This window comes from Leguminivora glycinivorella, chromosome 22, assembly GCF_023078275.1.
Source record: "Leguminivora glycinivorella isolate SPB_JAAS2020 chromosome 22, LegGlyc_1.1, whole genome shotgun sequence".
NCBI lineage: Eukaryota > Metazoa > Arthropoda > Insecta > Lepidoptera > Tortricidae > Leguminivora > Leguminivora glycinivorella.
Window position 1 is genome coordinate 7,060,203 of NC_062992.1, and position 13,851 is coordinate 7,074,053.

Sequence of the window (13,851 nt, forward strand, 5' to 3'; positions counted from 1 at the left end):
TCAAAATGATGTATACAGGTTTCTAAATAAGTAGACGGTAATACGCAGGTAACACATCTGGCTTTGAGGAGTCCATCCATAGGCTACGGCAACCGAGCCGTATACTTGTTTGCGACCGACGTAGTTTAAAAAAATCATTTGACAGTTTTCAACACAGTTTTAATACAAGTTTACCCTCCTTCGAAAGTTAATCATCAAAAAGCAAAATACGAAATTTCGGAGTTAAAGAGAGCCCCCCAATGATTTGATAATATCTAAATAATAAACCCCTAAATCATATACAAAAATTATAATCTGAATAGCGGTAAGAGCGCGCGACTTTCGCGGGTTCGAACCCCGGCTCATACCATAGACTTTTTCGGAACTTATGTGCGAAATGTCATTTGATGTTTGCCAGTCGCTTTTCGGTGAAAGATAACATCGTGAGGAAACTGGACTAATTCCAATAAGGCCTAGTTACCCTTCGGGTTGGAAGGTCAGATGGCATTGGCAGTCGCTCTCGTAAAACTAGTGCCTACGCCAAATCTTGGGATTAGTTGTCAAAGTGGGCCCGTGGCAAATGATCAGCCACAAAAATGAGACGCTTCATATGAAAGACATCAACGCACGGCACAACAGTTGCTCACAATATGCTTGTTGATATTATAATCTTACTTTAAAATTGCATAAAGATCAGCGGGCCGATTTTTGAGACTCACGCGTTCGAATTCAGAAAATTGTCACTGAAAATAATAAGCAAGTCACCGTTTTCAACCGGTATTTTAGTGACAAAATCCCGTATGCGAGATTCAAAAATCGCCCTCCGGGGCCATTTTTTTCAAAGCTGTCCACCCCACTTTTTTTTTATTTGGAAATTTTTGTGTGGTTTCCGCTCAGAATCGCGAGCTCTTTCAATCTTTATAGGAGAAAAAAAGTATCCCAAGGTTTTTTTCCCATTCCGTTACCATTTTTCATATATTTTGTATGGCGGTAACGGAATGGAAGGTTTGAAAAATGTATGGAAATCTTGGGACATTTTTTTTCTCCTATCAGGATCGAAAGAGCTCGCGATTCTGAGTATGAATCGCGTAAAAAATGCCTATGTTACAAAAAAGTGGGGTTGAAAAAAAATGGCCCATCTGTTTAGTGACCTATCCATACTAATACTATAAATGGGAAAGTGTGTGTGTCTGTTGGTGTGTCCGTCTTTCACGGCAAAACAGAGCGACGAATTGACGTGATTTTTTAAGTGGAGGTAGTTGAAGGGACGGAGGGTGACATAGGCTACTTTTTGTCTCTTTCTATCCCCCCACTTCCCTAAAATGGGGGGCTGAAGTATGTATGGAGCATTCCGCAATTTTAAAATTTACGTGATATTATGATATAAAATAAATAAGCATATCATTTGTTATTAAAAAAATAAAAACACGCACAAATATTTTGACAGAACGTGATTTTGGCCACTTTCAGGCTGCGAACAGCGCCATCTAGTGTTAAACCTAAAAGGCCCATACATTTCAGGGGTACGCTTTTTTGTATGGGCTTTATCTGTCCCGTATTATATAGTCCTTGCTCCAACTCCATAAATGTGGAGGCACATTGACATTTTATCCCACTAGGCGGCGCCTGTGCAAGTGTCTATGCATGTCACTGTCATTCATATGTGAGAGAGAGAAAAAACATATCTTCTCGCTCTCACGTATGGACTAATAGGGTGGCGCCATCTGTCATAACCTTTGAATGTGCCTCCTCATTGACACGTTGTATATATTATTCGACGTCGCTAAAGTTACAAACAGACATACATGTCTTACCATTCTATTGTCTACTACCACACGTACTACCAAGATCTCGTGAGCATCTAATTCAGTAGTGAATGTAATGTAACCTATAAACCGGTGCGCGTCACGACGCCGCGGCGCGTGCGCGCGACGTGATCGCAGCGTAGGTAGCAGAACGGCTTAAGGGACAACAGGACTAACAGACTAGCCATCTTTCCATACAATTCAAAGTTGTCCACCCCACTTTTTTTTGGATTTGGAAATTTTTATGTGGTTTCCGCTCAGTATCGCGATCTCTTTCAATTTTAATAGGAGAAAAAAAATGCCCAAGGTCTTTTTTCCATTCCGTTACCATTTTTTCATACATTTTGTATGGCGGTAACGGAATGGAAGGTTTGAAAAATGTATGGAAATCTTGGGACATTTTTTTTCTCCTATCAGGATTGAAAGAGCTTGCGATTCTGAGTATGAATTGCGTAAAGAATGCCTATGTTACAGAAAAAGTGGGGTGGACAACTTCGAAAAAAATGGCCCACAAACTCGACAGTTTCCTCTGTGCTTTTGGATACAAAACGTATCGACTGTTTTCTCCGTGTTTTTAATACCCGACGCAAAAACGACGGGGTGTCATAAGTTTGACGTGTCTGTTTGTGTGTGTGTGTGTCTGTCTGTGGCATCGTAACTCCCGAACGGATGAACTGACTTAGATTTTTTTTTGTTTGAAAGCTGAATTAGTCGGGAGTATTCTTAGCCATGTTTCATCAAAATCGGTCCACTATGTCGGAGGTTTTTCAAAATTTTAATTTTGTGGTTAGATTATTTTAAGTTACAGCAATGATTAGGAGTGGTCGTTCCTCTATATACAAACGTACTTGACTGTTTCCTCTGTCATTTCTGAAGATAGAGGAAAAATCTTTAATGAACACATACTAATTATTAATATGTTTAATATATGTATACTTGTATAGGACTATTTTACCTTTTTGATATTTTTATTTTCATATTCCTTTAAACCACAAACAAGGCCAATGACGGCCAACACAGAATTTCGCAAATGGCGTGATATTCTGATATTCAAATCAATAAACCAAAAAAAGTAGAACAATTCGACACATATTTCAATATTTAAAGTCACATACAGGTCGAAAGCGATTAATTATTAACATTATTTTACCTTTTTTCCCAACGTTTCGGCCAGGTTGCACTGGCCGTGGTCGCCGAAACGTTGGGAAAAAAGGTAAAATAATGTTAATTAATCGCGTTCGACCTGTATGTGACTTTAAATATGTGTACAAAGCGCGAGAACTTAAAGTGTCAGAATTCAATATTTGTGACATTATCTGGGTAAAGGGACCTTATTGCCGATGGCGCTTACGGCGTTATAAGCGATGTTCGTGTACAAATACGACTTCGCGGGACGTAAGCGCCATCGACAATGAGGTCCCTTCATCCAGATAATGTCACATTTTGTCATGATTGGTTAAACATTTTAGAGGAGGAAACATCCGACAGCAAAACCACATTGTCCTTTACAGAGTGTAACAAAAATGGTGGTGATCCGTTTAAGAGCGTACTCAGTATCGTATTCTTATCAGGAAAAAGTAAAAGAATTTTTTTTTTTGCTAAAAAAATTTTCAATTTTGTATGGGCCGGGCCGCGCGAATCGGTCGAATCTCCATACAAAGATAAAAAAAATTTTTGCGAAAAAAATTTTTTATCCTACTTTTTCCTGATGAAAATACGATACTAAATACGACCTTAAACGGATCACCACCATTTTTGTTACACCCTGTATAGCATTTTTCTTTGTTTCGTCAGCGCAACGAGCATATTTAACTATAATTTTCAAATTAAAAGTAATGATTTTGAAATTTAAAATTTTAGCTCCTGTTGCATCTTAAGAGGAAACAATAGATTAGGTCCCTGTTCGTTTCTAAGTTCCGCCAATCTATTTTGGTTTCGGAACTTTTGAGAGTACGCAGAATCACAAGCATTTTAGTACTTTAATTTAAATTTAATAACAATCCTAACTAACATTTTTCAACAAAAGTGTTTGTTAGTGTTGTCAAAGACATATGTACCTAACTCCGTATAGACGGATAAAGTCTAAGAAAAAAACGTACCTCAAATCAAAGCCCTAGAGAAAAAGGTACGGTGGCCTGGATGGCGTTACACCTTTGGGGAACGCTCGGCTAGAGGGCTTATATTAATATTTGACATTTTAACAAATATCAAGCTAACAATATGGGCCAAATTGTCAAAACTGAGGTTCAAAAGTTTCAAGCTTGTGTCGAGAGATGGCAGTCTATGCACTATGATTACACATTTTACTTTGACAGTAACTCTCTATAATACTCGATCCTCTTTGGTGTTGTTCACCCCGTAAATTAAAAGTGATTAACTAAACACCCTGTATAATTACCTTTAAGGACCCTTTACCCATTCACACTTTAACAAAAACTAATCCTTAACTAACGCTTAACAACCGTTTTACGTTTTTTCTTCTTATAAAAAAAAAGAATCGACGTTATGGCACGCGCGCGGCCGCATCGCACGCGCAGGGCATTTTAAACTTAAAGAAAGAGATAGATTTATAGGTTTAACGGAAGTGGGAAAGAGACAAATAGTTATTCGATGGTCACGACTTTAAGACTCGGAATCGCCTTTTCATACAAAGGCAGACCTCATTTTCCTCCCAGAATATGGACGTTATTGAATACGTTTTGATAATATTTTTTGTCTTTTAACTACAGCGCTTTGGACTGTCGTTTCACTTTTAAAACGTTCGATACTCGAAATTGGGCCATTTTTTCAAAGTTGTCCTCCCACTTTTTTTGGATTTGGGAAATTTTTATGTTTCCACTCAAAATCGCGAGCTCTTTCAATCCTAAAAAGAGGAAAAAAGTGTTACCATTTATTCATACACTTTGTATGGCGCTAACGGAATGGAAGGTTGGAAAAATGTATGGTAGTCTTGGGACATTTTTTTCCCCTGTCTGGGGGCCGATTTTTGAGTCTCACGGCGTTCGAATTCAGAAAATTGTATTTTAGTGACAGTGAGACTCAAAAATCGGCCCCCAGGTTCGAAAGACATCGCGATTCTGAATATGAATTGCGTAAAAAATATATGTTACAAAAAAGTGGTGTGGCCAAATTTAAAAAAATGGCCCAATTAATATATCGGTTGTCGATATCGTAAAGTAAAAATTCCGATGCACTTGCAGATACATATGTATCTTAACAAAGACCATTTGCTTATCGCACCTAAACATAATTATCATTATACAGAACTTGTGATATAGATAAAAAATACTTTCCATAGTGTCAATATCCTAAGAGTAAAACAGGGTCTTCATCTGTATGGAGAATAGACTGCTCTTTCCACGTCAACCGAGAAATTCAGTCAAATTAGGAGAAATAAACATCGTACTCAGTACCGTATAGAATAATGATGTTTTTTACTTTTGGAACGGATTTTTGAATGAACAAAGCGCGTGGCAACGGTGACGTGGAGTGAATTTTGATTTGTTTCGATTTTTGAGTGAATTTAAGAAAGGCAATGTTTAATGGTATTTTTATTTTGTGTTAATTTCTTCCATGTGTAACTTCACCTTGTAATAACCTAACCACAAAATTAAAATAAAAAAAAAACCCCGATTTTCATGAAACTTGGCTAAGAACACTCCCGACTCAGCTTACGGACAAAAAAAAACTAAATCTAAATCGGTTCATCCGTTCGGGAGCTACGATGCCACAGACAGACACACACACAGACAGACAGACAGACAGACAAACAGACAGACAGACAGACAGACACATACAGACACGTCTTATAACACCCCGTCGTTTTTGCGTCGGGGGTTAAAAATAGTCAATATTCTAGTCTTTTTAGTGAAAAAAATAGGTGCTAGATCAGACATAATAAGCAGCCAGCGTAGCTTATGGATCGCTGCAACTTGAAATATACTACGCGAGTACGCGCAAATAAGGAACTAGTTTAACCAATACCAATTCACTTAGACGGGATATCCAAACTAATATTATAAATGAGAAAGTGTGTGTGTCTGTTTGTTTGTCCGTCTTTCACGGCAAAACGGAGCGACGAATTGTCGTGATTTTTTAAGTGGAGATAATTGAAGGGATGGAGAGTGACATAGGCTATTTTTTGTCTCTTTCTAACGCGAGCGAAGCCGCGGGCAAAAGCTAGTACCTACAAAATAAAGAATAACAACCACCTACATAATTATGTACATAGTGTCTGGACCATAGTGCCTAGCCAAGATGGCAATCGCTCGCGTCTACGACAGCGAAACGCTTTGTTTCTCTCTTTCATATTAGCGCGACAGTAACCGTTACATTTCGTTCGCTATGAAGCGTATATTATATTATACTATATTATATATTTCACCTTAACGACTTTTAAAAACAATTGAAAATCGAACATTGTTTTTTTTTCTAAGTGGACAGTGTTTTCGGATAATGAGACTATGCTTGTAACAAAGAGGTATAACACATGTCAAATATCGTCACTACTTTTAAAAAAACTTGTATCTTCGTCTGTCAATCAAAAGAAAATTGTAGTAAGTATGTATGGAATGCATATAGACTTATGCGTTTTAACTTTGAGGAACAGCGTGAGATACGAGATTTTTTCAAAGTAGTGACGATATATATACGTTCCTAAGTATTCAATTCCCGAAATTTTCAGGGCATCCTACGTAACTCTAGTTTTCATATATAGACAACAGCATTTATTTCACACCATAAAATACATTAGTAATTTAAGACACTCCTTAAAGAAGTAAACAGTTTACTTTAGTCTTTGCAGAACAGCTTTACAATTCTGTCCACAGTTTTACCTTTAAATGGCTACCCTAGGAATCTGTGGACATTCCATCGAAACCCATAAAGCGGCATAGAACGCGGTAGGTAGGCTTTTTGCCACAGATTCTGCATTCGAAAAGGTTCTATACACTGGAAAATTCTACTTAGATTAGAACCTTCTCAAAGTACAGAACATCTTATGGCAGCAAGAGATTATAGGCATTTACGTCGTAGCTGAAACTATTATCAGAAAAATTAGTTGAAAAATCAGTCTTGTTGAATATTCATAAGACTAAATTTGCTATAACAAGGCGTTTTCGTTCAATCTCTTGCTCAAATTGTGGGTGTTTTTCAGGGAGGTACTTTATTCTCGGCATTTAAGACGTTTTTGACTTCGTAAAGGCGTTTTGTAGTTAAGTTAGGTTAAGGGGTAGTGATATATTGTTATTCTTTCTCTTTGAACGTAAGCAAGACCAAGAAATGCGTGCGCAGAGTTGCGAATCATTTGCCACGGAACGATAGCGATTGTCTCTCGAGAAAATCCTCATGATTTTGCTAATTAGTTTATTAAGACGTGTTTCATATAAAAACGCTTAAGGCTCTTTTGAATTACCTAAGCATCTTAAAAAAAGCGTTTGTCCGTCTTTCACGGCAAAACGGAGCGACGAATTGAAGTGATTTTTTAAGTGGAGATAGTCGAAGGGATGGAGAGTGACATAGGCTATTTTTGTCTCTTTCTAACCCAGTGGATGTTTGTATGGATCATTCCGTAATTCTCGAATTTAACGCGAGCGAAGCTGCGCTCGTAGGCTAGTCCATACTAATATTATAAATGGGACATTGTGTGTGTCTGTCTGTTTGTCCGTCTTTCACGACAAAACGGAGCGACGAATTGAAGTGATTTTTTAAGTGGAGATAATTGAAGATATGGAGAGTGACGTAGGCTACTTTTTGTCTCTTTCTGACCCCCCACTTCCGAAAAATAGGGGGTGGAACTTTGTATGGAGCCGCGGGCAAACGCTATTTCTATACTTCCATACCTAAATTATAAATGGGAAAGTGTGTGTCTGTCTGTTTGTCCGTCTTTCACGGCAAAACGGAGCAACGAATTGACGTGATTTTTTAAGTGGAGATAGATGAAGGGATGGAGAGTGACATAGGTCTAACGCGAGCGAAGCCGCGGGCAAAAGCTAGTAAATTATAAAGCCACAGGGGACATGTCAAGGGCGGAAATGTCTAAGGCCGACAAGTTTTGGAAATTTTGTATTTTTTTTTATATATTTCCTACACTAGTCCTTACTGCGCCTTAAAGCGTTTAAAGCGTAGTGCGTGCGTTAAATAGATTATAAAGTCGGTGGAAACGTCAAGGGCGGGACGGCAAGGAAAGCACAATGCGATGCCCGCGGCCGCGGTTATGGCGGCGGGTTATTGCTGGCGATAGCGTGGGGGACAAGGGAGCGCCGGACGCGGGAGCGGAGAGCGGGTTGCCATAGGCGGACAGTCAAGTAGTAACTTTTACCCCGTGGCTTGCGTGGGCGACGGTCGCGCGATGGTCGCGCGACGGCGATGCGACGCATATGAAATCAAACCTTATCGATATGGAAGTATGAGACGCGATGGCGACGGTCGCGCGACCGTCGTGCGACCGTCGCCCACGCAAGACACGGCGTTAGTGATAGTAGCATGCTTTTTCAAAAAGTGTCATAGATAGATAGATACATTCTTTATTCATTCATACCCACAACATACATATGGCATTGACAATTTAACATCAAAAAAATTTAAAACAACAAACAGTAAAAGAGTTACATGCAAACTTAGTTAAATAAATAAATAAATATTATAGGACATTCTTACACAGATTGACTGAGGCCCACGGTAAGCTCAAGAAGGCTTGTGTTGTGGGTACTCAGGCAACGATATATATAATATATAAATACTTATATACATAGAAAACATCCATGACTCAGGAACAAATATCAGTGCTCATCACAAAAATAAATGCCCTTACTGGGATTCGAACCCGGGACCGCGGCGTAGCAGGCAGGGTCACTACCGACTGCGCCAGACCGGTCATCAAACAGCGTTATTATAAAAAAAATACTTTAACTAATACCTATAACATGCATCGTGGCAGAGAAAAGGCGCTGACTCGGCGATGTGATGCGGCAAAGCACATCACTGGTATTCTGCCAGTACCTTAATATAAAATGTGCAACGCTTTTGCGAACAGTTTATACCTCTACAAGAAAAACTAACGTGCTAGTTGTTGTGTGTGCGTGTGTGTGTGTTATAGATTGTCTGTAGCTCCTTTGTAAGCTCATATACCTACATCCTCTTCCCTCCGTTATATACATCCGTGCTTGATAATTTTCTGGTAACTCTATTTTTAAACAAGGTAAAAGTAACAGCTGATGGTTGTTGTTTTTGTTGTTGTTGTAGTCCTAAGGCACCCCTACGGTGCAAAGGGCCGTCACAAGCTCGCGCCAGGACTTCCTATCTTCAGCGACCCTTGTGGCCTCGCTGCAGCTCAAACCAGCCGCTCGTAGCTCATTTTTTTGGTAGCTACAGCTAACCAAAAGCAAATAAGTGGCTACGGAATTAATTGGTCTATTGATCCTTAACCTGTCTGCCTGTGTGGTGACGGGTTAAGAATTTCACCACCCCCTTTCTTCCCGTGGGTGTCGTAGAAGGCGACTATGGGATATGGGTTAAATTGTGGCGTAGGCGAGAGGCTGGCAACCTGTCACTGCAATGTCACAGTTTCGTTTTCTTTCAACCCCTTATTTGCCAAGAGTGGCACTGAAGCTTTAGTAGTTTCATGTGTTCTGCCTACCCCTTTATGGGATACAGGCGTGATTGTATGTATGTATGTATGATCCTTAATGAAGTTGACCAAAAATCGCTATTTCAGGTCCAGTAGGTATAGGTCTACTTATTTATATGGTGGAAAATTTCGCTGGCTTTGTTGAACTCCTGGTAGCTCAGTTGGCACAGCGCTGGGGAGTATCAAACCAGAGGTATTGAGTTCAAGGCTCAGCTAGGGCAGTATCATCATTCATTTAAGGGTTTGACGACCGGTCTGGCCTAGCGGGTAGTGACCCTGCCTGCTAAGCCGCGGTCCCGGGTTCGAATCCCGGTAAGGGTATTTATTTGTGTGATGAGCACATATATTTGTTGCTGAGTCATGGATGTTTTCTATGTATTTGCATATAAAATATATCGTTGTCTGAGTACCCACAACACAAGCCTTCTTGAGCTTACCGTGGGACAGTCGATCTGTGTAAGAATGTCCTATCAGGGGTAATCACACAGCCGGCGTATCATGCTGCCAATTTTATCACTTATCCACGTGGATAAGACATCTGTCACTCTCACACTGACATACTTGCTAAAGCGTGACGGATGCTTTATCCACGTGGATAAGTGATAAAATTAGCAGCATGATACGCCGGCTAGCCTCAAAAAGCTTCAAGTTTAACCCACACGTGAAACATATAAAAGTTTCGTTTCCGCCAGCGCACATAAGACCGAATAAAACTTTATGCATTTCGGCAGTCCGCAGTTCCGAGAAACAAAAAATACCATAGACAAAGTACAAACGTTAAACACTGACACTTCATTCAAACGAAAAACTTGCTTAACCCCTACATTGTAAAGCCTATTTCCCTATGAAGAAATTGTTACGACCCTACATGTAATTCCAGATTGTAAGTTGAATGTTTCTAGCAAATTTTATCTGTGACATAAAAGCTGTCCTTTTCGTTGGTATGTTAAATGAGTGAAATGGGTGTTTTACAGTCGGTAAAAGATAGTTTGCTTCTGTTTATAGGAACTGAAAGTACTAGAAAATGTAGAAGGGCGGTTTGTAAATGTTTTTGCGTTGTAAACAATTTTGAGCATATGGTGGAGTGGATGTAAAAGAAATGGTATGTGCCTATTTTTTCAAAGCATTCTTTCATTCACAGGTAATCATATTTTTACAGTACTTAGGTACATACAGTTAACTTTTATGAAAATGTGTGGAAAAGAGCAAGCACTTTCCGTGCGTAAGAGGAAAAAAACTGAAATCTAAACGAAGTGGCGATAGGTATATTAAAACACGACTGAAGAGAGTGACCCTTTGAAGTTTCGATCTTGAACAGTAAAGTGTGGTAAAGTACTAATTTCCGCGCTAGTGCAGAAAAAAAGCACCATATTTACTGCAAGTGGATGCCGACAAAGAAGAGGGGACGTGGCAGGCGCGGCCTAGGCGAAGATGGCGGGACGACTTGGACACTTTTATGAGTCTGGCCGGAAAAAGCACACCAGCCCCTCCAGCACAACTTGCCTTGTCGCGCGCGACTCCATACTTGAAGTCGCGCTTGATGTATGGGCTCGCACGCGACAAGGCTAGTTGTGCTAAAGGGTCAGAGGGAGTTGTGGAAATCAGGGGAAGAGGCCTTTGCCCATCAGTGGGACACTATAAAGGGCTGATAAAAAAACTGTTAATAAGTATAGGTACCTAATATCAGTAAGTAGTATCAAATATTCTTATATATCGAAAACCCGTTCAACAGCTAGAGATTTACTTTAAAATCAATAAAAGCACAACAAACCGCTACACCGCACAAAAAAACGACAAAAATGACGCACACGGAATCGAAATGCAATAAAAAAATGGTTAGAAAGAGACGGTCTTATACGGCGCGGTCTCGTTAGAGAGGGACGGGAGATATTCGAATTTAGAATGCAGCGCGTGCGCAGAGCATCCGTTGCGGCGAAAAACTACGCCGACGCCACCTCGCGGTCGCGAGGGACTTATAATAGATATTATTGGATATAGGTATTCCATAATTATTGTTTAAGGTCTTTACGGCCTACGGTTTCTCAAGAGTCTATAGAATGTCCGACTAACTGCTAGTTTCTGAAAATAGATTGAAAGCGTTTGGAGATTCAATTTTTATAACTCCAGCATATAATAAAGAAACTCATGTTTAACTCAACTTCTTTTTTTTTTAAATTATAAATGGGCTTACTCTTGGCCACAGACTAGCCAAAGGCAAAGACGTGGCCTACGATGGAGTGAGCTCGCCCAGAAGATGCCTGTTCACTCTTGATTTGAAGGTTGCCGGGTTATATGCTCGGAAATATAGCCGCCGGCAAGGAATTCCACTCCTTGGCAGTGCGCATAAGAAGAAGCAAAGCGCTTCGTGCGGATTCGTGGAATATCCACCAAGTAAGGATGGAGACCGGCCGTGCGTCTAAGAGTCCGATGGTAGAATGGGGACGGTGGAATAACGCTCCCTGGCTAGTAAATGAGAAAGCCTCAGATCACATGCTTATTGACCTCTTTTCCGCCTCAGTCAACAAATACCTCTATGCATGAAATCTGAGACATTTACTGGGTACGTAATCTACTATTTAAAATGTAAAGGGCTAAACTATATTAAAACAATAAAAAAAAACCTTAAACCACTATTTGTACATCAAAAGCCTGTTAATGCGACGTCATCATTAATCATTATTTAATTAATGATAAAGATTGCGATCTAATTAATGATATGATGAACGAGAGCCGGGACCACCGCGTGTCATAATATCGGGTTCCACTTTGCACTCGTATTTAATCCATACTAATATTATAAATTGGAAAGTGTGTGTGTCTATTAGTTTGTCCGTCTTTCACGGCAAAACAGAGCGACAAATTGACGTGATTCTTTAAGTGGAGATAGTTGAAGGGATGGAGAGTGACATAGGCTAAATACTTTATGTCGAAGCTACTTTATAGCGAGGGAAGCCGCGGGCAAAATTATAATTAAAGAATATTAGACTAATACTTCTATATGATACTTCTGACCGCGAACTGTAAACATGTATTTATATTTAGGAAATTATTCAAGATGTCAGATAGGTACTTTTGGTGCGTTGTTTTATCGGCCATTGATGCTCTCTGTACCTATATGTTCAGTGGACTCATATGACACACAGTGAAATCAAACAACAATCGTAACATTTTTGAATTAGGTACATACTTAATTTAAGAAGAACTATTTAAATTGAAACTTTAAGACGATACGGTAGGGGTCAATTCTCCATACAAACGCTCTCGACTATTTCCTCCCTGGTTTTTGAAGATAGAGCAATGATTTTTTCAACACAGATTGTTATTATTTTTAGCTGTGTCGGACCGTTTTGATTTTTTTGATATTCTTCTTTTTAAAGACTGTAGAACCAATCAAAAAATTCCAAAAACGGCCCTTTTCATTGTGGCGCAAAAAAAGGTGTGATACTCAAGATTGGTAACTATTAACCAAAAAGGCTAAACGGTCCGACATAGACTATTTTACTGTTATTCAGATTCTCAAATTTCGTTCCGATTGATTAAATTTTCAAGGAGGAAAGAGTCAAGAGTGGAACCTCGATTTTAAAGATTTTTTTGAAATATCTTTTGACTGGGTTGTTCTTAATGGACAATTTTTTTTCGATAAATCTAGTTAATAACACTTGTATATTTAACTAAAATTCCCAAGTTGAAAGGGGGGCTCCTTTCAATTTTAGCATTTTCGCTACCGTATCCTCTTAAAAGTAGCAATTTCGGTATCAATCTCAGGAAGTGAGAAATCGGCACTTTTAACCCCATTAATTGATAACATGACAAAAAAAGTTGAGTATTTGTTATACAAGGGTGCAAAGTTGTATTTTAACACACGAGAAGTAGAATACATTTGCACCCGAATGTAACACATAACTTTTCCCCTCACTATAGCGAGGAAAGTACAAAGCAAAAAACGCGTTTATCACTGCTTCCAGTAGTTCCACAGGTGCTAAATCATCGTCATCACTAGATTCACTCACTTTTATCAATTTTAAAGCAGAAAAAATGACTATATTCAAGGTCAAATTACTTTATCCATTAGTGGATAAAATGCGTTTTTACCCACTGGTATTAAAGGACAAAACACGTGTTTCCGAGCTAGTAAGGGGAAAAGTAACTTTTTCTAAACGAATCCGGCGGGCCTCAGCGGAACGGATCATTTTATTATGATCGATTGGGTCATTAATGTTATCATTAGACTCCGTTTTGGAGGCTCCTGGATACTATGCTAACGACCGAGTACTCGTGGATAGTCTCTGAATGAATCTATATAGATTGGTAAAGGTATTGACGATTGTTTTACGAGTTTATCTAATATCTAGGTACATAGAATGATGATAAGTCCTAGTATTCGAGTTCTGGTAAAGATTCCCTTTTTTGGCCGTACAAAGATTGACGCAGAGACAAATT

The 13,851-nt window shown here is 39.2% G+C and overlaps 1 protein-coding gene across 1 annotated transcript in view; it reads left to right on the forward strand.

Moving 5' to 3' along the window:
• The window catches only part of LOC125237686 (transcription factor Sox-17-alpha), a 179,407-nt gene that overhangs the window by 143,657 nt on the left and 21,899 nt on the right, over positions 1-13,851 (forward strand). The gene's annotated exons all lie outside the window — the stretch shown is intronic.